Here is a 24,656-nt window from a genome sequence, read left to right as displayed (position 1 = left end):
GCGCTGCTTCTGATCATGCACAAGGGAACGCCCAGGACGAGCCCTTAGGTGGAGGGTTTAGTGACCCAGCCCGGTGGGGCTCTGCAGACACCGGCCACTCTGCGCTCCGCCGGAGCTGCTGTGGCCATCTCCCCTCACCCACCGCCACTCGCACGAGAATCGGGGGGGCTTTCTGGAAGGCATTTGTCAGTATGGAGATGACACATTTTTCTTCGTTTCAAAGGGTTTTGCGCTGGAAGAAACAACGTACACATCCCCGGAAGCCTTAATCCACGTCCCGCAAGGAAAGCGTCCTGCAAGACTGACCGTAAGTGGGGCGCTGAGCCTGACTCGTTGCACTGACCGCGGTGGGAATGCGCCGGTGCGCCTGTCCTCACTGGTGCGCGCGTGGGGGCCGCACCGCAGTCAGGACACGTCCGCCGACCCCACGGGCCCCTCCGGCCTCCCGTCGAGCTACACCCACTTGTACCCGCGAGCCGCGTCCGTCCTCGGTCCGCTCTTCGTGTCAAGTCAAGAAGGTCCGTAACCTTTCGGGACTGGCCTTTCCCCGAGCTCCGTCCCCAGAACCGCGTCTGGGGCGCTGCCCTCCCGGCATGTGCACGTCCCCGAAGGGCGGCGCCGGGCCTGGCGCGGACACCCACGGGCGGGCGCAGGAGACAAGGGGACCGAGGCCGGCGACACTCAGCGCCCCGCAGTCCTGGTCAGAAACCGCACCTGCGGGGCCGCGGGGTGTCCCGCTCCCGGCTGCCGTCAGGGTCGTCCCGCAGGGCTCACGGGGGCTGCGGAAGGCACGTGGTCGCCGGGGCCCGGGCGGGCGCGGCCGCGGGAAGCTGGTCCGCGGCGCCGGCGGTGTCCGCGCGGGCGCAGGGAAGGGGCCCGCGGGGACCGAACCCCAGAAGGGACAACGGAGAAATGACCATCCGCGACGGCCCCGCGACGCGCTTGGTCACGCGCTCCGGCCGCACACGCAGCTGCGCGGCCCGTGTCCGAGGGCGGCGGGACCCACCGCGTCTCGGCGCTCCGCCCGACGGCGCCGCTGCCCGCCCGAGCCCCCGCGTCCACGCTCCCGGGCGGAAACCAGGGACACGAGAACCCGCCCCCCGCGCCGAGCCCCGCACGCGCAGCGCGGGACACGGCCCTGCCGTCGTGGCCGGCGCCCCCGCAGAGTTCTCGGCGGAGCCGCCGCAGCCCGTGCGCGAGTGACGGGCCGAGCCCGCCGGGGCGCACGTGCGGGCCGGGGTCCCCGCAGCCGCGCGTCGGGCCGACCGGGTCCTGCCGCGCCCCCGGGGCCCCGGCCCGGCCTCCCCGCGGGGGCTCGCCCGCCCGCGCCGGCGTCGAAGGCCGGAAACAGGCCGCGCCGATCCCGAGGCGAGGAGCGACGGGCGCCCGACTGGCGCGGCGGACGCGGTGAGCCGCGCGGGGCCTCCGGGCAGTTCCAGGCCGCGGCTGGGAGCGTCCCCGGCCCCGCGCTCGCCGCCCTCGCCCGCCGCGGGAGGCAGGTGCGGAGCGGGGGTCGCCGCGGGGCCGCCCGCAGCCAGGCCCGGGGGTGCGGCGCGGCCTCCGGAGCGACCCCCGGGGCGATCGGGGCCGCGGCTTCCGGTCTCTGCGCGCCCGACCCGTCCGCGTTCTCACAGCGTCTGCGGCGCGGACGTGGCTCCGGGCGAAACGCAGTGGCGGCGGTGCGTCCGCCGCGGGGCGCTGCGGGGCCCGAGACTCGCGGCTCGCGCCCCAGCGCACGTCGGACTCGGCGGCGGACGCGCGTGCGTGCGGTGCGCGTCCTTCCGGTCCGCGACGCCGGAAACAGAAAGCGTGCGTCATCCCCAGTTCCGGGGTGATTACGTCATGTTTGCTGTCCAGGGGGCGATCCCATGACGTCACGCATCTGCGTATCGGGCGTTGTTATCACGGCTCAGCTGTGTCGCAGCCGCGTTCTGTATCGAGGCGCGCATGCGCACGGGCCGCTGCGTGCTGATGACGTGAGTGCTGCGACGCGGAAGACGGACTCGGAGCCGGGGCGCGTCCCGTCGGCGAAACGGACGTGCGCAGCCTCCGCGTGAGAGCTCGGCGCGTCGGTTGAGGAAGGCGCGGCCCGTGCGCTTCCCTCCCCCCGGCCTTCGTTTCCGGGCGGCGAGGACCGAGGGCCCCGCTGCGGCCCGGCTGAGCGCCCCGCCCCGTGCCACGCTACATCCCGACGGTCTCTGCTCTTGAGACGCCAAAAAGCTACATTGTATACAGTTTGCGGTTTGCAGTGTTTCCTTCTGGCATTCCGAAGACCGCGCACGACGACGTGCGACACAGGGACTGTGTCGGCCCGAGGGTCACGAGCGGAGCCGGCGCAGGTGGAGCGGAGGCGACGGCGCCCCTCGCAAGCTGCGTCGTTCCACCAGTGTCGCTCGGGCCTCACACGGTGCCCAGCTCTGCATCCGAGGCCACTCGGCACCGCGCGCCGGCCACGCGAGGCCCCGGCTGCGGGAGCAACTGCAGCAGTGACAGCCTCGGCGAGTGCGTGACCTCGGGGGCCTCTCGGGACCTCTCGGAACACCTGCGAGCTAGAATCCCACTTGGAGCCCATCAGACTGGTTCTGTTGGTGACAAAAAAAAGTCTCTGATTTCCTGGTTTTAAACATAGGCATGGAAACCGCTGTGTTTAGCGCCTTTGTCAGTAGGGCCCGCGCTACAACCTTGAAAACCCAGGGACACGGGTCGACCACAGGGATGGGCTGCGCTCTAGGAATGTGCATTTATCCGTGATGACGTGTCCCCTAGGAGGGCAGTGGCCGGGGAGAGGGGGTGCCAACAGCCCTCGCGCGCTCTGCTCCGGGCGGGAGGCTGCCACGCCAGCCGCGTCCACACCACCTCCCTGCTCCGCCGCTCGGCCGGGCTGCTGGGATCCTGGAAGCACTCGGTGTGCGTTCCAGAGCCCCAGAGTGCGCCTAGCCGGCTCCAGACGGCATGTGGCCTGGCACCTGCAACGGTCAGTCCTCAACGCCGAACAACAGGTGAGTTTTTAGAAATTTGAGAAACGCCGGGTGGTGGGTATGAAGGAGGACATGGACCCCACGGAGCCCTGGGTGTTACACACAAACAACAAATTGTGGAACACGACACCAAAAACTGGCGACGCACTATACTGTGACTAACAGAACACAACAGAAAACCTTTGATAACTGTCCGCATTGAAGTTAGAGGGGTCAGATGCTGTACGTGGCTTGCTATGAAATGGGGCACCCCAATAGCACCCCTTCCTATTCCCAGCTCCACGGAGGGAGAAATTCTCAATTCTTGCAAGCCTCCCCCCTGGTATCTGCCTCTAGAGCCCTAAACAAATGAGTGTCCTTGGGCACAGCTTCCTGTGATAAGCCGTTGACTTCCCACCAGGGAGAATAGGACGATGCCAGGAGGCCCCTGGCCACTGTGGCTCGCCTGCTTTCTGCCCCCCAGTGTAGTTACATCATCAGGCATTGCATGAGATCATCACTCATTATAGTCATAACGGGGGACACACTGCTGACCAATGGGCCATGGGCTACGCCGTGACCCTCAGCTATCAGTAACTGTGTGTACACGCTCGCGGCCGGGGTGCTCCCTGTGGCTCGTGACCAGACCCCCCCATCTAACTGGGCTCCCCTGGGCACACACTGGCTGTCAGTCTGCATGACGTCCCAGGAGAGCACACCCCCCACTGGCCAGGCCCCTTGTGGGTCCCCTGAGGAGCTCGGGATGCCACTGTCTGCCACCCCAGCCCACCGTACCTCCCCAGTAACCTGTCTCCTGTGTCTTCCTCTTTGTTGGATGAAGACATCCCATACCTTCCTGAGGAAGATTCGTACCATTTTTATAACATTTGTCAGAAATGTAACGTCCCCTGAGATGTCCAACGGTTGTACTGCACTGTCTCCTGCCACGAGACGCCTCGTCCGAGTCCTTCCCCAGACGCTCGTACACAAATTACCAGCAGGCTGTCTTTATCCTCAGCAGGGGCAGGCAAGCGGGTCCGTTTTCCTCCATCATGTTGGGTGCTCCAGAGGTCTTCCAGGACAGTCTCTCCATTTCCTTCTGCATGGGCTCCTTCTCCCCATTTCTCTGCTCTCTTTGCAGAACTTGTGCTGGTCCAGCGGCCGCCCTCTCTCCTCTTCCCGGCCTCCGTTGCTTCACCTCTCCTTCCAGCCAGGGTCCTGGGGTTCCCTTCTCTGCCTTCTGGTGCGCTTTAATACTTACATTTCAACACTCATACATTTCACAGTGCTCTTTTCATTATTTGATGTTCTTGTTTTGTAAATGTGCTAGTTCTTCCCCGTTTATGGGGACGTGCCTGCGCCCCCCCCTTTCTTTCTTATATAGCTTCTGTCTCCTACGACTGGCTTTTACCCTTTCCCCTTTGTGCTTGTTGGCTTGTTCTGGTGCCTTTCCTGTGAGAGGATTTGCTCAGACACCTGGAGGTCCTTGGCCATCACTCGGGCTTTGGGCCTTGTGAGAAAGTGTCTTGGAAGCCCTTTTCACCCCGTGGATTTCCATGGGGGGGTGAAGCAGGCTCTGAGCCCCGTGGAACAGCAAGTGGGAGGCGGGCTCCAGGAGCAGACTGTGGCCTTTGGATCCTGCCTCTCCCACATGGATCCTTGCCTCCCCAGCCACTTACCGCGTCTCCTCTCCCTCTCGGTGACCTCATGGGTGAAGCGGAGACCACTGAGGAGGTTATGAACTTTCAAAAAAATGATAATGTCTTTGGGATTGTGCCCGTTATACAGTCAGTGCTGCGGGAGCGTTTTTAAGAGTACGCCCGTGGGTACACAGCCCCAGGAAGACTGTTGTGTCTGTCCTGAAGAGAATCTGCCGGAGGTCGGTCACTCGGTTCCTTCTGACTCCACGCTCAGCATAGCTCCCCACACTCCTCTGAACCCTGAAGAGCCCCTCTTTACCCTCATGGAGTAAACACTGGGTTTTTGACTGAAAGGGGACGATGTCCGAGTGTCCAACCAGCTCTCCACATGTTGGTGCAATGGCTCCTCACCTCCATGGGGCCGATTCTGCGAACTCTAGATGTCAAGGGCTTCAAGGAGGTTCTCCGTACTCCATGGCCAGCTCTCGGCTGGGTTAGATTCTCCTTGCTTTGGGTCTAGACAGTCACTCTCTGTCTCTGCGTTCTAGCTTCCAGAACAGTGTTTCTATCATCCAGTCTTGTTCTTTGTTTTTAAGATAAACATGACTCACTCCCCTGTCACTGGAGTGGGGTTTTGGGGGCAGCAGAAGCAAATGGGCTTAAATACCCTCTCTTTAACTGAATACCCAACACTTTAACATCTACTGATCTTTTTTAAACGAGAACTCCATCCAGAGATGGGGAGACACCATCCAGGGAGTTTTTCACTCTTTCCTTCAAAAAAGAATCATCCTAAACCCCATCTTTGCCTTGACTTAACTCTAAATAAGATTTATGTATTAAACACTAGTTATGTGCCTGAAAACAATTAGCAAAACGAATTTTCCTATTCCCACCTCGAGTGTCTGTCTCCCATTAGAGCTGGAGGTGGATGCTGGCCTGGCTGGCCTTCCAGAAAGAGAACTACTCGAGGGAGCCAAGCACAGAGGCAGGAGGGAGGGAGCTCCCTACAGGCCCCTCGCTGACACCCTGCACCGGAGACCCCGTTCTTGGCTGCTTCACTCCCTGGAAACACAGCGTAGGGACGGCTCCCTTTCCATTTTCGCTGATTCGCAAAATCTGTGTGGTTTGCTCAGCTGCCTTCTGCGTGCTGATTTACACACAGCTTAGACTGTGGGACACAGACTCCACAGGTGTGTTTGTCACCCTGGGGTCCCCTTCCCTCCATCGACTGTGGGCCATTCAGTGACAACACATGTCATGCTCGGAGCAGAGGGTCCAGTCGGGAGCTCCCGTGCAAACCCGGCCTTCACTCCTGAGTCAGAGCCCGTGAAATAGCATCCGTGTTGGAGTAACACATGTGTGTTGCTACAGAAGAGCCCAGTCGGGGTGTCCAGGAGACAGCAGGTGTCACAGGGGAATTTAACTACCACGCGGGCTTCTTTCAAACCTTAATCATTTGTAAGGCCTTTTCATCTCTTTTACACACACACACACACAATATCTAGAATTCTAGTTGGAAGTTATAACCAAAAGAAAATATTAGCACAAATGAACAGCCAGAAAGCTCAACTTCTTATGTTTTGCAGCAATGATTTATCCCTTTATGAGACACGCGTTTCTTCCTGCGTCCCTGCGTCATGTCGTTTTTCATACCGGTCCCTCCCTGTACATCTACTTTCCACTAAAATCAGCAGCTTGAATTCTAACTAAGTCAGCCCGCTTCAATGACCCCTTCCTCCAAAAGCCTTTCTTTCAATTCCCAAAACAGTAACCTGTAGTCCTTAACTACCAAAACACTTTAAAAACTTTTCGGGTGTCACGGGCATTATACCTCGTATTAGGGTTAGAGTCATACCCTCTTTATCTTATTAGCTGAGTATTTGTGGCCAAAATTAGCAAAGCAGAATAACATGATCACGGTAATGGGAATACTTACAAAGTACCGCTGTCCAAGGCACGGTCCACAAGCTTCGTAAGTATCGGTCGACAGAAACCTCACCACCCCAGATGCAAGGACTGTTAGAGTCATTGCCTCATGGGACAGACTGAACTCTGCTACTTACTAGCTGTGTGGTCAGGGACACAATACTTGACCTCCCTAGACTTCCATTTCTTCACTGTTAAATGGTATTATATATAAACTTTATCTATATTAACTGTGAGTTTAAATGAAATTCGTTACTACTCTTGCCAAAGTGCTGACCAGAAAGACACTGACTCTATGGCCATACCCATTCCAAGAGGAGCCACAAGTAAGAGATGAAGACAATTGGGTGAGGTGTGGAGGGGAAATTCAGAAGTGGCTTGTGTGGGGTGGGGTGGCTTATCTGGGGGCAGGCATCATACCCGGTCGTTGGAAGATGAAGGGGAATAGTCACCATTGGAATGCTGCTCTTGCCCCCGACCCTACTCCCACCACTGCCCTCAAAAGCAATGACAGACACATGACAAGAGTTTAGCAAGGTTGTCTGTAGGCACAGTGTCACTTGGGGGGAGTATCATTTGGGAAATAATTTACATCAGTATGAGAGAATACAAAATATGTAAGAAGTTTAACCAAATACATGTAATATCTCTACAGGGAAAAATGATAAAACTTTATTAAGATCTAAACCAATAGGGGAAAAACCACACCATACTTAGGAAGACTTAAGATTGCGATGATGTCAGTTCTCCCACAAATTATTGGATGATGCAATTTCATCCAAAATACCAAAAGGATTTTCTAAGAAACCTGGTATCTGTAGGGAATAGTCGCTGGCCAAGAATACCTAAGACACTTGAGCAGAAGAACATGAGGGAGGGGAAATTGCTAGCCAGACTTCAGGACTTCCTCTGAAGCTGTGGTAACTAAGTCTGTGTGCTTGGCAAGGGATAACAAATCAACCTATAAAACAGACCATTGCACGCTACATGGCGGTACTTCAGAACAGAGAAGACAGACACGGGAAAGAGGCCTTCTTGAATATGTGGGGTCGGAGAAACGATGACCTCATAGCGAAAGACAAAGTTGGATTATTACATCTTATACACTCAAGATGGACTAAGGGGTTAAATATTAAAAACAAAACCTTAAGACTTTCTCTAGAAAATACAGATGAAGAGAATCTCAGATCTTTGAGTAAGAAAAAATTTAAGACACAAAAAGCATTGATGATAGAAAAGATGGCTGAACCGGACTGTAGTAAGTGAGGAGCTTTTCTTATCAAAACAACGTAAAGAAAATGGGAAGTCGAGCTAAAAACTGGAGCATGTACTCTTGACCTGCATAAAGAATGTATAAAGAATTAGAAATGAGTAAGAAAAGCAAATTCTCTTCAATAAAAGATTGGGCAGAAAATATCGATAAGGATTTCACCAGAGGAAACACATCCATCATAAATAGGTGAAGAGGTTGTTCACAATTATTCATCAGAGAAATGCAAATTAATATCCCTCCATCCATCCATCCAACCATCCAGCCATCCAGCCGGCCATCCATCCAACCATCCAGCCATCCATCCAGCCAGCCATCCAGCCATCCAACCATCCAGCCAGCCATCCAACCATCCAACCATCCATCCATCCATCCACCCTCCCACCCACCTCTCTGTCTAACCTTTTCAGGTCTTTGACCCCGGTCCATATGTGGAGTCACTGTGCTGGTTACGAGCACTCAGAACTAAGTCCAGTCTCGTGCCTCCGTTTGCTTGCAGTCTTACTCAGGAGTAAATACCTGAAGTGATGAAGGACAGAAGAAATTCCAGGAGCAATCTGCAAGATATCAAAGTGTTTTCCTTTTCCTGCCATCTTTTTTGGGTGTGACAGCCACCAGGTCACTTTACCCTGGAGAGGGAGATGAAGAACCGGGACCTGGACACACCTGCACACGTGCTGTCTCAAGCATGCTGTGCACATTCTGAACTACCTCCTCAGACCTGAAGTAGGAAGACGGCCACACATCAACTATGATGGTTCGTCAAGCTGAAAGTAGGAAATCAATGACCTACTCATTTTAAGAAACAAGAACGCACCATGAACAGAATGAGCCCTGGATACATCAGTTTCATCCAGCTGATTATTTGCGCGTCCTTGGTAGAGTCATTTAACACCTATGAGTATCCATGTGTGGTTAATATCCATAATTATACCTTATCTGCATTCCTAATTCCTAACGAATTATTTCGAAGATCAAATGAGACAAAAAATGATGAAAACACTTTAGAAAGTATAAGGTGGTACTAATACAATGTAGGAATGATTAATACTAGTGGTGATGCTAATAATAGTGCCAGTGGGATACGAGGACAAAAATAAAAGAGCGGTACTTTAGGAAGCAATGTACAGATGAATCCCGACCCTTCAGCGGCTTTCTGATTTATGCCATGGAAATAAACATGTTAGTATGTAGTAAAACCTCACAAATCCTGACTAATTGGGGGAAAGCCAATTTGAATTTCTGAAAGGTTTTAAAAGAAATGTAGCTCTACTACTTTAAAATGCATATAGTAAAGGGGCCACGGGTTAAGACTGCTCTGCGGATCTCCATTAATAATTCGATTGGGATAATGTTTAATCATCATCAGTTCAGTCAGTCAGTCAAATATCTACCGAATATTTGAGTGCTGTGTTCCAGGCCAAGCTCTGGGGATAAACAGAGAAAGGAGGTATTGACCTTGTACTCAAGAGGTCCACTGTGGAGGGGGTGGTGCTGACAAGTTCATGGGGCATCACTGCAGAGGATGTCGAGTGTTGTTACAGTGTAGGGAGGCTTAGGATGCTCTGGGCTCACTGAGGAAGGACATGTTTCTCGGTTTGGGGAGTGAGGGAAGACTTCCCATAGAAACTGGCACCTGTATTGCGACCTGAGAGGTAAGTCGGAGTACGTTATAAAAGGCGACAGAAGGAGGTATCTCAGCTTTGTCCTGATGAAGGTCAGACCATGAGAGGTTTTCAAGTGTGCATCCTAGATAACAGAATGTGCTGTTTGGCTGGATGTGGAAGACGGACAGGAGAGGTCGGAGTCGAGGACAGAGGTCTTATTATGTGGTGACCTCACTTTGGGCACAGGTAGCAAAGACAGAGATTTATGAAGATCAGGAACTCTGGGGATTCACAGGTTAGAAGGAGAAAAGGATTCTGGTTTTTGTAGAGTTTGATTTTGAGATATACTTGGGGCTTCTGGGAAGGGGGACTTTTAGCAGAAAGATGGATGTAAACAATTGCAAATAAGACTATAAACACTGGGTTTCATGTCAAATCATGAGCTGCCGTGTTCCTTGACACAAAAGAAGCTGGTCTTCCTGTGGAAGACAAGCACAACTATCCGAATGACCCAGTCTTCGGGATCGGCGCGACGCCGGCCCCATGGCAGCCCTAGGGGCCTTTCCTTCTGTGCGGCTCCTTCCACCCACCCCTTAAAAATGGTTGTTCTCTGAGGTTTTGTTGCCTTTTTAGTGCTTCTTCTCATTGTCCCCGGGCAGTAGTACTACTTGTCAGGGGTTTCACTGCCACTTTTGTGCTGAAAATCCCCAGGGATGTCCCGAGCACTTCATTGATTGTATATTTGTGAGTCCAGATGTTTAAAATGACCTATTGGAATGTCTCACCGGTTCTTCAAATTCACCATGTTCAAGGCTGAGCTAACTTCTGCCCTTTCGCTGTAGCCAGGGAGGGTCCTCGCCCTGTCCTCACTTCTGGGAAGGATGAACCCCCGAAGCACTGCAGGGTCCTCCTTCCCTCGGCTCTCTTGCTCTAAACCAGCCCACGGTCTCTGTCCCACCTCCTGCCTCAGGCCAGGCTCCCGCTCTCTGCACTGGAAGAGCGAAGGCTGCCTGACTGCTTCCGCCCTCCGTGTCTCCTCAGCAGCTACAGCCGAGCTCCTCCTCTGTAAACTCCGCCTCAGCTCCCAGCGGTGACAAAACCGATCAACCAGCCAGTCACTTTCCCCAAGCTCCTTGGCGTGTCCTCCAAGCTCCCCGCAGAGGACTGCGGCCACTTTTGCCGCCCTTCTCTGTCTCGCTAGTGATTCTCGCCTGTGTGCAGGCCCGGGGCACGCCAAGCTGCTACGCGTCTTTGTTCCTGCACTGAGTCCTCCTTCCCCCAGAATGTGGCTTCTTTCTCTCCTCATCTAACTCGTCCCTCAATGCTTAGTCCGAGCCACTCCGTCGAGCCAGCCTTCCTTGGACTCCCTCTCCATTCCTAGTGGGCTGAGGGCAGGCCCGCTCCGTGCTCCCCGGCTCTGTCCACAACACGTGCCGGGAACACCGCTGCCGCTGCCCTTACCTGCTCTCCCACAAGACACTCGATGTCCCGGCATCACAGGATGGATGAAAGAGTCATTCAGTGAATGTTTATTAAACTATGTTTTGTGAAAAGCCTTCATTAGCAATGGAAATGGAATAAATAATGTTTTTCAGTAATTTCACTTGTTCTGTGGGTGAGTAGAAAACTTTTCTGTGAACACGATAGAACTGTCGCCTATGTTAATAACCTGGGTAAGTTGACAACTTTGCCCTTAACCAAATTTAAAAAATGCCAACTGTTTCATTTCTAGTTTCACACAAAAGTTAGTCATTCCTTTGAATAGTGCCTGTTTAATCCTTATCAATAGAAATATCGATAAGACAAAGACTGTTCTGAAGTCCCTTACCCAGGACTGACCAGTCGCCTGAAGAGTCACAGCTACTGTGAGCTCAAGCTCATGGCAACACACCTCAAATGTGCTCACATCTTCATTAAATAATCATGTCACAGGACGATCAGTAAAGCCCACATTATAAATACATTCATAGGAAGAGACATCAACCTATAGACTAAAATGTCAGCTAAGACTTGGAGAAACCCACAGGGGTAGACAGTGTCTGGTTGGAAGTGAGAGCCGTGTGATGTCAGTCCAGGAGGAAGGTGAGCAGGTGGGTGTGAGCGAGAAGGACCAGGACATGGAACAAAAAGTCGGAGTCCAGAGGAATAACACAGATTGTTGACGGGATCGTTGGGGAAAGATATAACCAGCTGGGGAAGAGCACTGCGTCCGTCTGATGACAGTCAAACTTTGGAAGGAGCTGTGATGCCCTTCAGCAGATGAACGGGTGAGACATGGCGCATTTATACAACAGAATATTCCTCAGCTCTCAGAAAGGATGAACACCCACCATCTGCCTCGGCGCGGATGGAACTGGAGGGGATGATGCTGAGTGAAATACATCAGTCAGAGAAAGACAGTTATCAGATGGTTTCACTCATGTGTGGGACATAAGGAATAGTGCACAGGATCATAGGGACAGGGAGGGAAAACCGAATGAGAAGAAATCAGAGAGGGAGACAAGCCATGAGAGACCCTGGACTCCGGGAGACACACGGAAGGCTACAGAGGGAGAGGGTGGGGGATGGGGTAACCCGGTGATGGGCATTACAGAGGTCATGTGATGTAATGAGCACCGGCTGCCGTATGCAACTAATGAATCATTGAACATTATATCAAAAACTAATGATGTACTATATGTTGGCTAATTGAATTTAAATTAAAGAAGTCAGTTTGATAAAGTCTGATCTCATGCAGAGGCTGTGCAGGGCGTTTGGACGTCTGAGTGCTGGAATGATGTTATAATAAGAACTAATACTTACATAAGCCGCGGAATATCAGTCAGCCATTAAAGGAGTGAACTAGCCATTGCAGTGACGCGGATGGAACTCGAGGGCATTAGGCTAAGCACAATACATCCGTCAGAGTAAGACAAACGCCATATGATTTCATTCACTTGTGGAGTTTAAGAAACAAAACAGATGAACATAGAGGAAGAGAAGGAAAAATAGAATAAGATGGAAATAGAGGGAAAGCCATAAGAGACACTGACCTCTAGGAAACAAACTCAGGGCTGCTGGAGGGGAGGCGGGCGTGGGTGGAGCAACTGGGGGATGGGCGTTAGAAGGACACGTGATGTGAGGAGCTCTGGCTGTTCTATGCAACTGATGAATCATTAAATTCTACCCCAGTAACTAATAATACATGTTAAGCAAGCTGAATGTAAAAAAAGAATTAAAAAAGAACTAACACTCATCAAGAGTTTGTTCTGTGGCAGACACGGTCTTACTCAATCCTTACAAAACCAGTGACGTAGCCATGGCTGCCCCCCCCCCCACAGGTGCGTGAACGGGGGCACTTTGAGTTTAAAACACCTCCGTGATCTCGGGAGCAGTGAATGGCCGTACTATGTCTCAAACCAACTAGACCCTGACCCAACACTCTTATCCACTATCCTGTGGAGAGAATACTTTGGGGCAGAAGCCTGTGTCTATGAAAAATACTTACAGAAGAAAATGGAAGAACTAGAGACCAGGAATGGGAGACCAATTTTAAGATAATAAAATCTTAGACCACTTGGGACAGAGAAGATATAAAGAAAGGAAAATTATATTTCTAAACAGAAGTTCTATCAGAGGATTTTGACCTTTTATGGTCAGTCTCCTGAGCACCCTGATGCTGTGGTCTCTCTTGGTGGCTGAGGCTGTGGCTCTCGTGGGCCACCTGCTCGGTATGCACGTGCACTTTGGTGAATTTGCCATCACCCAGGGCTAGTACCCTTCTAGGTCGGGAATCTCCAGTTGAGGCTCTGGGACTGGGGGGACCAGGTTGTGGAGGAACATGTGGTATGCGGTCACCTGGGATCCCACATAGTAACCTGTGGTTCAACAAGGAGAACGACAGGTGAGGGAACGTAGGAACCACGCGCATTACCTCCTTCAGTCACACACTACTGCTTCGCTATCCCTACTCATTATGTCATTTAGTCACAAAGGCAGCTCGAACTATACTCTGAATCATATTGTTTGAAAATAATGAAACCTGGAGAGCTAAAAAAATTATGGCAAAACTATAGAATTAACCATTTTAGAACCACAGCAATTACCCAAAGCCATGGCATAAACCGAACATCATCCAATCCAGAGAGAACACTCTTTCCATTAGATAGTGAATGTCTGGGACAATTAGACTTGAGGCTCTTCTCAGCACTCCTCCTCCTGGTTCCATGGTGTGTCAGCCAGAAGCGGGCAACATTGAGTCCGATTTCATGGGGTTTGGAGTTCCATGAAAAGTACCATCTTCAGGGCACAGTCAGCATTTTGTCTGAGTGCAGTTTCCTAGGAAATCTCTATTCTTAGAGCATGGTGGGAAGAAGACTAACTTCAGGGTACTCCTGAAAAATAGCCAGTGCTGGCAACACTCAGCTGCCTAAAGCAGTGACTTCAGATGAGGCAGACAGAAGTCAGACTGGGGGTTGAAAAGAAAATCCTAGAGAAACCCCAAGAACTAACAGAGCTTTGGAAAGCTCTGGCACATCCTGGTGGTCTAAAAGGCTAATTTGCATGTGCAAGGCTGTGTGCATATCCAGGAAAGATGTACAGAAGGAAAAGCACTTGTTGTACAGCTTTGGGGAATCTTGAGACCCTACCTAAGCAGAGGAAGGGGTGGACTGTCTTATAAAAAGCCTGACTTTGGGGCACCTGGGTGGCTCAGTCATTTAAGTGTCTGCCTTCAGCGCAGGTCATGATCTTGGGGTTGTGGGATTGAGCCCTGCATCGGGCTCCCTGCTCAGTGGGAAGCCTGCTTCTCCCTCTCCCTCTGCTGCTCTGCCTGCTTGTTCTCTCTCACTCTCTATCAAATAAATGAATAAAATCTTAAAAAAAAAAAAAGGCCTGACATTTGAAAGCATGCTTTTTTACACAGATTCCTCTGACAAAGGGTAGAAGATATTCACAAAATGCATTTAGGAAAACCCAAGCCATCTTAGACTGATTGCTATATTGACCAGGCAAGACACCTAGGAAGCCAGATACAAAAATTAAAAATGAACAAACAAATCCCAAGAATTTAAAAAGAAAAGATACCAAAGAACTCAGTGGTCATACCATGCACGGCATACAAAGTGGATAGAGTTTAACAAAGGGAATGCAAGATAGGTACAGTAAAAGCTACCAAAGATTGTTTCAAGAAATAGAAGATCTAAGAAAATGGAAAGACATCCCATGTTCATGGATTAGGCTGACCTACTGATTTAGGGCTGACTTCTATCAAAAGCCCAGCTGTGTGTTATTTGTTTTTTTTTTTAAAACTTGTTTGTGTATTTTCTTTTTCCTGAAATGATTAGGCTGATCCTAAAATTCCTGGGAAAATGCAAGGATACAGAATAAGCAAAACAGTCTTGGAAAGAAAGAGCAGAAATGGAAGAGCCAAATCCCTGACTATAAAACCTACCACAAAGGGCTACAGCAGTAGCCCAGACAGCGCGGTCCTGGTTTAAGGACAGAGAGATCAGTGGAATACAACAGAGAGTCCAGAAATGAACCATCATATCTATGGTTGATTTGTTTCGACAAGAATGCCAGAACTATTTAATAAGGACAGGACAGTCTTTTTATCAGACAGTCCTGGGACAACTGGGCTTCCACATGTGGAAGAACGAAGCTGGACCATTGCCTCATACCATGTTCAAAAGTGAACTCGAAGTGGATCATAGACCTACATGTAGGATCTAAAACTACAAAATTTCTAGAAGAACACATATATGTAAATCTCTGTGACCTTGGGTTTGTCAATGGTATCTCAAATAAAATACCAAAACACAAGCAAAAAAAAAAAAAAAGTGTCTATTGAACCTTATCAAAAATAAAAACTTTTGTGTGATGAAGAACACCATTAAGAAAATGAGAAAGCAATATACAGAATCAAAAATATTTGCAAATCATCCACCAGAAAAGGACATGTACCCAGGATATGAAAATAATTATTTGATGCAAAAATAGAAAGACAAACTCATTTAAAAATGAGCAAATTATTCCAATTGACATTTCTCCAAATAAGATAGACAAATAGCCAATGATGGCATGAGAAGATGCGGATATCACTTGTGGCCAAAACCACACTGAGCTAACCCTTCGCACCCATTAGGATGACTACTGTAAAGGGGAAAAGAAGGAAACCAAATGGTAGCACGGATTAGAGAAGTCACGCCATCCCGCATGCCACGCCAGAATTTAAGCTGTGTAGCTACTTTGGTTAAGACCATGGCTGGTCCTAAAAATGCTAAACACAGGATTAACATAACATAGCAATTTCACTTCTACCCAAGAGAAATGAAAATCCAGCCCAAAGTTGTACATACACGTTTACAGAAGCATTATTCATAACAGCCAGACTGCGGGAAGACCATGATTTCCATGAACGAAGGCACGAGTGAACTGTGGAATATACGTACAATGGGATACGCCTCATCCTTGAAATGGGATGAGATCTGACACATGGCAGGCCATCGAAAACGTCAGAACCTATGCAAAATGAAAAAGCTGGTCACAGAAATTCATACTGATTCCGTGTATGGGAACCGTCCAAGACTGGCAGAGGCAGCAAGTGGGTTAGTGACTAGCACGGTGTGGGAGGGGGCTGGGGTAATGTCAGCTAACAGACATGGGGCCTCGTCCTGGGGTACCGAACCTTTCTCACAGTAGATGAGATGAGAGTTGCCCAAATCTGGGGATACAGTAAAATCATCAGATTACATACTCCTGATGGGGGAGTTTTACTATATGTAGAATGATTCTCAGTAAAGGCATAAAAAAATATGAGTTTCCACTGTAGAGAGAGCAACGGACACAGTAGGCTCTTTCTCTTGCCAAGGCATCTTCAGGTTTTGTCTCTAAAGTCCATTAGTGGTCACTGAAATGCTCCAGGAATGGGAAACAGTTCTTGACTCCAACTTTCCACTCGGCCAGCCGCCCCCCGAGAAATCTCTAAGATGGAGACCAGACTGCTTCCTTGACGCTGCTGGTTTCATGACCAATGGACTCGACATGGTGGCTCCACAGGGCCAAGTGGCTCTTCATGGTTTTCACTAAACTCACACACATGGTTCCATCACTTCCTCCCAGCCGTTTGTGTGTGCACGGACCTCTTCGTTCACCCGGGCCTTCCGTTGCTTACTGACACCTCCTGAGCTCTGTATGGCTTCATGTAGAGACATTTCCAGAAAAAAATTCAGGAAATCAAGAGTCTAGTCCCAGAGAGTTGGATATGCTTCTCAGATGCTTTCTGCCTTGATTTTCTCATCTGTAAAATGGGGGTGATGGTCAAAAGGGACGGAAATACCTATTAACTGGCATGTTGCAAGGATCTAATATTGTCAATGCCGTATCTCACACACGCACACACTCACACACACACACTCACACATGGGAAGTACAGGAGAGCATCCCACAAAACGCTCTGTAGCACCTGGGGCCGTTTCAGCAGCAGAGACTTGCTTCTGTCGGCCCTGCTCCCGGAAGAAGCACCAGTACGGGGCTGAACCAAGCGTTGTTTGATCTAGTGCGGAACTTGAACAACGTAAGAGTTAAGCCAAACTTATTTGTTAATTTTTAAATAGTCATTTAAAGAGCATCTTCATTTCTTCAAGTTGCTGCTGTGGGTGACAACCTCCGTTGTCACAGTCCTTGTCCTGCCCCTTAAAGCAGGAGCACACGTCGGAAATTCTGACTGGTGCTCTGCTGCCATTAGCCAAGAATGCTTGTTTCATTTTAGGAAGGACTCAGAATTTATTTTAGAATTAATCACAGAACAAGAAAAACAATATCCCCCCAATGTAACATGTGACATTATAGCATTTATATTAATAGGAACTATCATGTGAAAATGCTGTGCTGAAACTTTAAAAAAATCAGTGCTTAGGCTCATAAGGGGAAATCGTTCCGGAAGTACCGTCCTGTGATTTTTTCCTAGTGCTGATCACATATCCCATGTTCCCGTGGGGGTCGGGCTTTTCCTTAACCTTTCAGAAAGCAAGGTGACCTCACTAAGCTTCCCCATCGGCAAGGGAGATCATCTCCTGATTGGGGACAACATCAGTGGCTTTCAGACAGGCTTGGGCAGCACCAACTCCAAGGCCAGCCGCCCGAAGCATTCTCTTTGCCGGGGACCCAGCCCTGCCTGGGGCCAAAGAGCATCAGGGGAAGAAGCAGCTGGCCCCATGTGAGCCAGCCCTGCCGTCCCCCGATGGAAACGCAGCGAGGGGCTCTGATCCCGGCCGTCTCAGAGAGGACGGCAGGCCTCAGCCGGGCTCCTGCAAAGCCACCCGGGGCCAGAGTCCCGAGCAGTGCACAGGCGCTTCCAGCTTGCGCCAGGAACAGCCCCACGGCTGTGCTGGGAGCAGTGCAAGTAGATGCTGTGTGAGTTTTCACACACGGGAGGCCGGCTGGGATCCTTCCGCTTTGAAGAAATAGCCACCCTACCCAACGGCTGATGTTTTTCTAAGCCCTTTAAGGCCAAGATGCTCACGGATACCAGTCCTGACTGGGCTTTGCCCTGAGGAGCAATCAGCTGATCGATGTGCACCACTGTGCCGACGTGTGCTCTGGTTTGCAGCAGGATGCCCTGAGCACGTGGGAACAGCCACCGTCCGCAGTGATCGGACACCTCTGTCGTCCCCTTTCTCGGTGGGATAGACACACGCAGCCTTGCAGATGGCCTCACTCATGACACCAGCGGAGGCTGCGCCATGAACTATGTGAAACTAGCCCGAGCTGGACGCATCAGCTGCCACTGCCGAGCCCTTCTGCGGAAGGCAGTCACCTTAGAGAAAATTGGTGGAACTAGACCCGAATCCCAGGATCTGCAGAATTCAGCAGAGGACAGAGGGGTGGGCACGTGGGTACTTCAGAGGACAGGATTGATGCCTGGGCGGGGGGTGCTGGGGAGAAGGGGGTCTAGCTGGAGCTGAGTCACTAAAGGAAGGAGCTACGATACTGACTACCGACAGGTCAGAGGTGTATAACACGTGGGGCATCTTGTTAGAGAGCGAAAGTGGAAATAAAGAACGGAAAACTCCGTTCCTGCCTCAGAGGAAGCATCAGACCTTCGCCACAGCTCCCGAAGCCCCCACCTGGCGCTTCACACCCTGGGGAAAGCCCTGCTCTCGGGGTCTGCGGGCCCCGCGGCCTGCTGCGACGGTACAGGCTGCGGCAAAAGGGCAGGGACATCTCTTTCCAGACGAGGCCGCGCCCTGCCGAGGCGTGCCCTGCGCCGGCGGGCCATTGGCGGGGAGCAGAGGCCGGCCTCCAGCCCGCAGGCAGCAGCACAGGGGGGGCCTGAGCTCCGCCCATGCCTTGGAGGGAGCTGGGAGGGGGCCTGTCCAGCTGGGCCTTGCGAGGACGGCTGCCTTAAGAGACTCTGAACCAGAGGGTCCCCCAAAGCGGAGCATGAACTCCTGACCCGAGCACTTGGCGAGGGAACGGACTGTGTGTTTCTTAAGTCAGTAAATACTGGTGTAACTTGTTTCCCAGCAAGGGACAATGAACACAAGTTCGATAACATGCATCTCCACAGGGCACAGAGCTAGAGGGGTGACGCCCGCTGTTATCAGGGGGCAGGCGTGTTTCATGAGAGGCCCGTCAAGAGCGGGATGGCCCCCGTGGCCTTCACAGCCAGGCACCCCGGCCCTGCCGCCACTCGGAGTGTCTCCCCCCAAAGCTGTGCTCACGAGGCCGCTGGGGCTCAGTGGGTCCTTCGACCAAGCTTGCACCCTTGTCCCACTGTGGCTGAACGGGGCAGCGTCTCTTTTCTTTATAGAGTATCTCCTTACCAGCTGTCCCTGGACCCCTGGACCCGCAGTCTGGAGCTCTGGCAACGGGCCATTCTCTGCCTCCGTGCTTCCGCTCAGCCCGCCCTACGCACTGTTATCCGGGCCGGCCTCCCGGTGCTCTGCTCTCCCCCTGACACGGACTTTCCTGTCTTGCTTGTGTCTGCTCGTGCCTTTCCAGGGACTTGAGCTGCCTCCGTGCATCTTCTCTCTCGAACTGCCATCCCTGTAGCCTGCTGCCTTTCCTCCCACTCAGGACGGGCCCCCTCGCGTGGCTGCTGCCGCGGACACGGTGCCCCGCGGGGCCCTCTTCTCACGGCCTGCACAGTCTGGTCTGCCTGTGATTATGGTTATCGATGTTCTTCTTTTGAACTCCATGCGCTTCTCAACGTCACAAACAGAATCAGTCTTATTCGCTAGTACCCTGAGCGCCCCACTCAGTGTTCAGAGCCTGACGAGCTCTCGGTAACAGGAGTGTGATTGAATTTGAGTCACAAAGTCCTGCTGTCCAACGTCCCCACTGGAGCCTGAGCAGCGAGGCATGGAAGCAGCTCGGTGTCCGGCTCAGGGGCCGGAATTAGCTGGCGGATGTCAGCTTCTGACTCTCGCCCCCACATGTGCTCTCACATGTGGTTTCCGGACTCCTGATTCCTCTCTCTCTCGTTTCCTTTTCTCTCCTGCCCCTGCGCAGGTGGGCTTGTCCCGGAGAAAAGTCAATGGCATCTAAACCATCATCTAGTATTTCTTGACACAGAAACTACCCAACTTATTGTTACTCTTTACATGTGGACCTGGTTCAGGTTTCCAAAAAAAACGAAGGAGTAGGTCACCGTGACCTTATCTCTCAGGGTGCTGGGTTTAGAAGGCTTCTCGTCTCACTGATGAAACGTTGAAGTTAAGAGACACTGAAGTGCCCGGGGACCAGGCATCCCTGGGGACAGTCTCAAGGCTTGAAGCTCCGGTGGTGACACACACGCTGGACACGTGTGACCAACACAGGCTGAGAGAGGATTTGTGCTGTGGAGGCAGGCAGACGACCACCTCCACTGGGTCTGCTCTGGGTGGGACAGAGACTCAGACTGGAAAGCAAGATGCAGGATCGCATTACCTGAAGCATTCCCGTTCTCCATCCTATGGATCTGCGCTCGCGGCATCTGACCGGCGCAGACCACGGCGTGTCCCAGACGAGCGGCCGCGGCACAATCCCCGCAGGCTCCTGGACGCTGCCGCCCCGCCACCCGCGTGGGCCGGGCTCCTGGGACGCACGCTCTGCTCTCTCCTGTTCTCTGCGGCCGCGTCTCCGACAAAGGGCTGAGATGGTTTCCTCGAACTTCCGCTTGTATTACCGTTTGCTGGACACCGTAGTGTGCCCTCGGCCCCTGGACGCTCGTGGCGGACCTCTGCGGACATGTCCACCTGCTCCTCGGCCGCGCCCGCCCCCTCGGGCAGGTCAGGACAGGCTCAAAACCGGTTCTGTGCATTGCGCAGGCGACAGTGCTCCGCGGGACCCACCGTCCTTGACTTCACAAGCGCCGCGGTCCCCCTCCTGGTTGTGCGATGTCTTCTCTCGCCCCGCGGCCCCCAGCAGCCGGAGAATCCAGGCTCCGTGAGGGGCTCCTGGGGCACCCGCGGCCTGAGCCCGGCCGCCCACCGCCTGCGGCCCCTGCCTGTGCCTCCTCGGCCGCGGCTGCTGCGCGGCGGGGATCACGGTTTGCGGGCGCTTCTGTGCTGGCGCTTCGGGGTTTTCCTTCCTTTCCGTTCTTTGCAGGACGGCACCTGCCCCGTCGCATGCGCTGTGCGTGGCAGGGACATCACCAGCCGCTCTGACTGGCGTGGCTACCCTTCCCCTTCCCGCCCCCGGCACTGTCCCCACGGGCCGCAGGGGTGTGGGGAAGGCGGGCCGGGCTGGGCACCTCTACCCCCGGGCTTCGCGGGTTTCCGCTCCGCCGCCGTCCGTGTTGAGGTCACTGTTGAGTAAACTGACGCCCCCTTAGTTACAGCAAAGCGTCCGATGACTTAGGCCAGGTTGGCTTGTCCACGTATTTTAGGAATCTGCAAGGGAAGTGCTTGATCCTAAATAACATACGCCGCGTGCGGTGCGTCCTGGCTTTCCCAGCGCGGCCTGCAGTGTCAGCCACTGCCCGTGGCTCCGGGACGCCCTGCTCACTCCCGCCTGCAGACCAGGGGCCTGGGTTGCCGATGTGGCTGCGGTCAGGAGCCCGTCTGTCCCCTGACGCTGTGCCCGGCAGGACCTCCAGGAGGGACGGCTGTCCTCCGCAGAGGCCCCGCACCGGGCTCCTGAGCACAAGTCCTTACAGTCAGTGTTGTTGGGAATGTGTCCCTTCGGCGTGGCCGCTGCGCGGGGCTGCGGGGTCCCGCAGGGGGACGTGGACGCCGGAGCGTGGGAGGAACGGCCGACTTCGCAGCTGGTGCCCCCCTGAGGCAGAGGCAGGTGGGCCTGCAGACCCACCCCCGCCCGGGGCCAGGCCTGTCTGGTCCCCTGGGGCTCCTGCATGGGTCCCCCCACGGCCCTGCACCCCCCTCAGCGCCCCCCCGCCTCGCTCCTCGGCCCCGCGGCCCCCAGCCCGCTCCTCCCCTGCAGTGGCTCCTGCGGCAACGAAAACAAGCGAGCCGAGAGCTCACTGGGTTTGTCGCGTCCTAACTCATTCTGTCACCCTCGCTTCCCTGCCGGGGTCCCCTCTCCTGTCCCCTCACACCCTTCCCTGTGCTGGTGTCATTCCTGGAGCTCACTGTGTTGGACATTTCCTCTTGGGCAAGAGCGGGTCACAGTGGGGCCCCGGACACCCGCACGTATGGGGACTCGCACCCTCTCCTGGCGCCCACACAGTGGCGTTCACATGGGAGGCCCAAGGTGGAGGCAGGCTCTCCCCGAAATGGGCTGTCTTCAGAGGACGAGGGCTGCGGCTGGCCGGCCCCTGTCCCATGGCCCTCCAGGATGGCGGCTTGCTGTGCTCTGGAGCAGGGGTTGGAAGAACGCCGCCGTGGGCACCGTCCCGTCATGCCCGCCCGGCCATGGGTCTCCGGGCTGGATCTTTCCTGTCATTGCCCTGGACTGCTCAGCTCCCACAGCTTATCCTTCGGGTGACCTTGACCTGACTGTTCTTCCCCACTGCACCGCAGGCTTCTCGAGGACAGACCACGTGCTCGGGGACCATCAGGACCACGCACAGTGACGCAGGAGTGACACGGAGGACGGTTTCCGTCTGGAGCTTGGAGCTGACAGCGGGGGTACAGAGCCGAGCCCCTTCCCATGAGAACTCGAGGTGGGGCGGGCACGTGCTGCGGGCGGTGGCTTTCGGTACTGGTGTGACCTACCCACGGTCCCCGACATGCAAGAGTGGACGGCGGGTTTCCTGGCTTCACGACAGCACGGCCTCCCCAACAGTTTCTGGGGACAGATGACATTCTAATAAATAAACGTGCTAATTCAGTGTCGCCCTGAGCCTCTTCTTCCCGTGGCCCATCTTTCAAGAGACAGACATTGTCATTTTACCAAGAGCAGTCTTGCGTGTGTTTTAAACAACCTGAACATAGAATAATGGGACTTTGACCTTAAACCACATTACCAGGCCCCAGCTGCACAATACTGGGACCTAATATGATGTGTTCTGTCCTCAAGGCAGAGCTCAAGCAAATGGTTATATGCCACCATCCTGAAGCCCGAGTTCTGCCGTGTTCTAGACAGTAGACAACTGTAGGACCTAGAGGTGTCACAGCGTCATCCCCAGGGAGAAGGGGGATGCACTCGTGGGACCCAGAGGCCAGGAGCCAGGAATTCTGCCGAACAGCCTATAGAGCCTAGGACAGCTCCCACAACCAACCATTATCCGGCCCATCACCTGCCCCGCTACGGTGTGATGGCCTTTGTAAAAACAAACAAACCAGAAAGAAGCAGAGCAAGCTGTGTTTGACGGCCTGGTCCGGTGGAGCTCTGGTGCGTGGTCCTGTCGGGAGCACAGGCAGCAGGAAGTGGCGTTTCTATGGGCTGTCTGCGCCTCCGGGACGCTGAAGTTCACTGTTGTCAGGCTTGTGGCGGTACGTGGCGGGCTGTGAGGTGACCACACCAAGAGCTGGACGCCCTGTGGCAGGCCCCGTGCCCGCCTCTTCCGAGGGGCGGTGGGTAGCAAGTGAGGCCGGTTCTGGATCGGCAGGAAGCCCACATGACCCCTGGGGACCCAGGATATCACGCCAGTGCCACAAGGCAGCCCGTCACTGGACAGATCACCACCTCTGGAAGGTCTAACAGCTGCCTCCTTCACGAGCATTTCTTTCACTAGCATGATTCTTGGGTGACACGGCCACGGCTCTGTGGCCGGCCCACCCGGGTGGTCGTTCTCTGAGACTCTCCTGACCTTCCCGACCTGCCCATCAGGGAGTCCCCCTCGTGCCCAAGGACCACTCAGCATGGAGCTTTCAGTCCTGCCCAAGACTGTGTGCTCCAGCTTTGGACCCGTTGGTTCCCGTGTGCACGCACACGTGCATGTGTGTGTGTGTGTGTGTGTGCGCGCGCGCGTTAAGTAGGGGGATAAGACATTAGGAAACCATCAGCTGATACAAAAAAGCCTCAGAAAGTTTTGTGGGAAAAACACCCCAGACAATATCCTTAGAATTAGTGCAAAGGAACACGCGCTTCTCACACCCGCAGCCCCTGCCTCTCTTCGCGGACCCCGGCCAGAGAGACGCCAGCCCCGCCCCTCCTCGCTTCCACGTTCTGCGTCTGGCGGGTGCAGACATTCACGCGACCGTCTGGCTCCCGCCTGAGCACGATGCTAACAGATTAAAAGACCCTAACAATGAGTGGAAATCGCATAGCCATTCCCCGCCACTAAACTTAGGTCAGACCTAAGTTAGATGCACCCCTGCAGGCAGAGTCCACACAGCCGTGCAGCCACACCTGCAGGGTCTACAGTCTGCACGGCTCTCAGTGAGGCCTGCAGTCTCAGTGTATGTGTTTCAATTATGCCGTTTAATTTTCTTCCAGGACCTGAGTGGGCAGGTGTGCCCGTGAGCACAGATAGGAAACACCGGAGCCCAAGGGGACCGCAGAGACGGAAGGTGGCAAGAGAAGCCGTATCTGGCACGTGGGGCTGGGATCTGAAGCCCGTCGGGCTCCTGACCCGCAGCGGGCTCAGCATCCCCCAGGAGGCTGGTGGGGACCAGGAGACCTGGCTCGTCCGTTTTTGGACTCAGAGCAGAAGGACAGCCGGAGGTGAGGCGACAAGCTCTTCCAGGCTTTGAATCAAAACAGGTTAGAGGACAGGGAGGCTCACTGCAGCAATCCGTCCAGGGGAGATCACCCCAGAACAAGGACTGTGCCTGGAAGCCCGCCTGGGCCCACAACGTGGGACGGCGGACGCTGTCGATGACAGCAGCAGCTCGGTGACCTCGGGCTGTTGTGATGCGTGGCCTCAAGGACCAGATGGCTCTCT

At 53.8% G+C, this 24,656-nt stretch overlaps 1 protein-coding gene and 1 long non-coding RNA gene across 12 annotated transcripts in view; one reads left to right on the top strand and one right to left on the bottom strand.

Moving 5' to 3' along the window:
* Positions 1-24,656, bottom strand: part of MYT1L (myelin transcription factor 1 like) — a 389,060-nt gene that overhangs the window by 169,064 nt on the left and 195,340 nt on the right. The window lies entirely within an intron of this gene.
* The window catches only part of LOC131807440 (uncharacterized), a 34,547-nt gene that overhangs the window by 2,595 nt on the left and 7,296 nt on the right, over positions 1-24,656 (top strand). The window contains exon 3 of the long non-coding RNA XR_009344489.1: positions 224-307. This is a non-coding gene — a long non-coding RNA (uncharacterized LOC131807440). The remainder of the gene's footprint in view (positions 1-223; positions 308-24,656) is intronic.

Source organism: Mustela lutreola, chromosome 9 (genome assembly GCF_030435805.1).
Source record: "Mustela lutreola isolate mMusLut2 chromosome 9, mMusLut2.pri, whole genome shotgun sequence".
NCBI classification, from domain to species: Eukaryota; Metazoa; Chordata; class Mammalia; order Carnivora; family Mustelidae; genus Mustela; species Mustela lutreola.
Note: the sequence above shows the minus strand (reverse complement) of the source record. Positions and strands in the feature narration are given on the sequence as shown.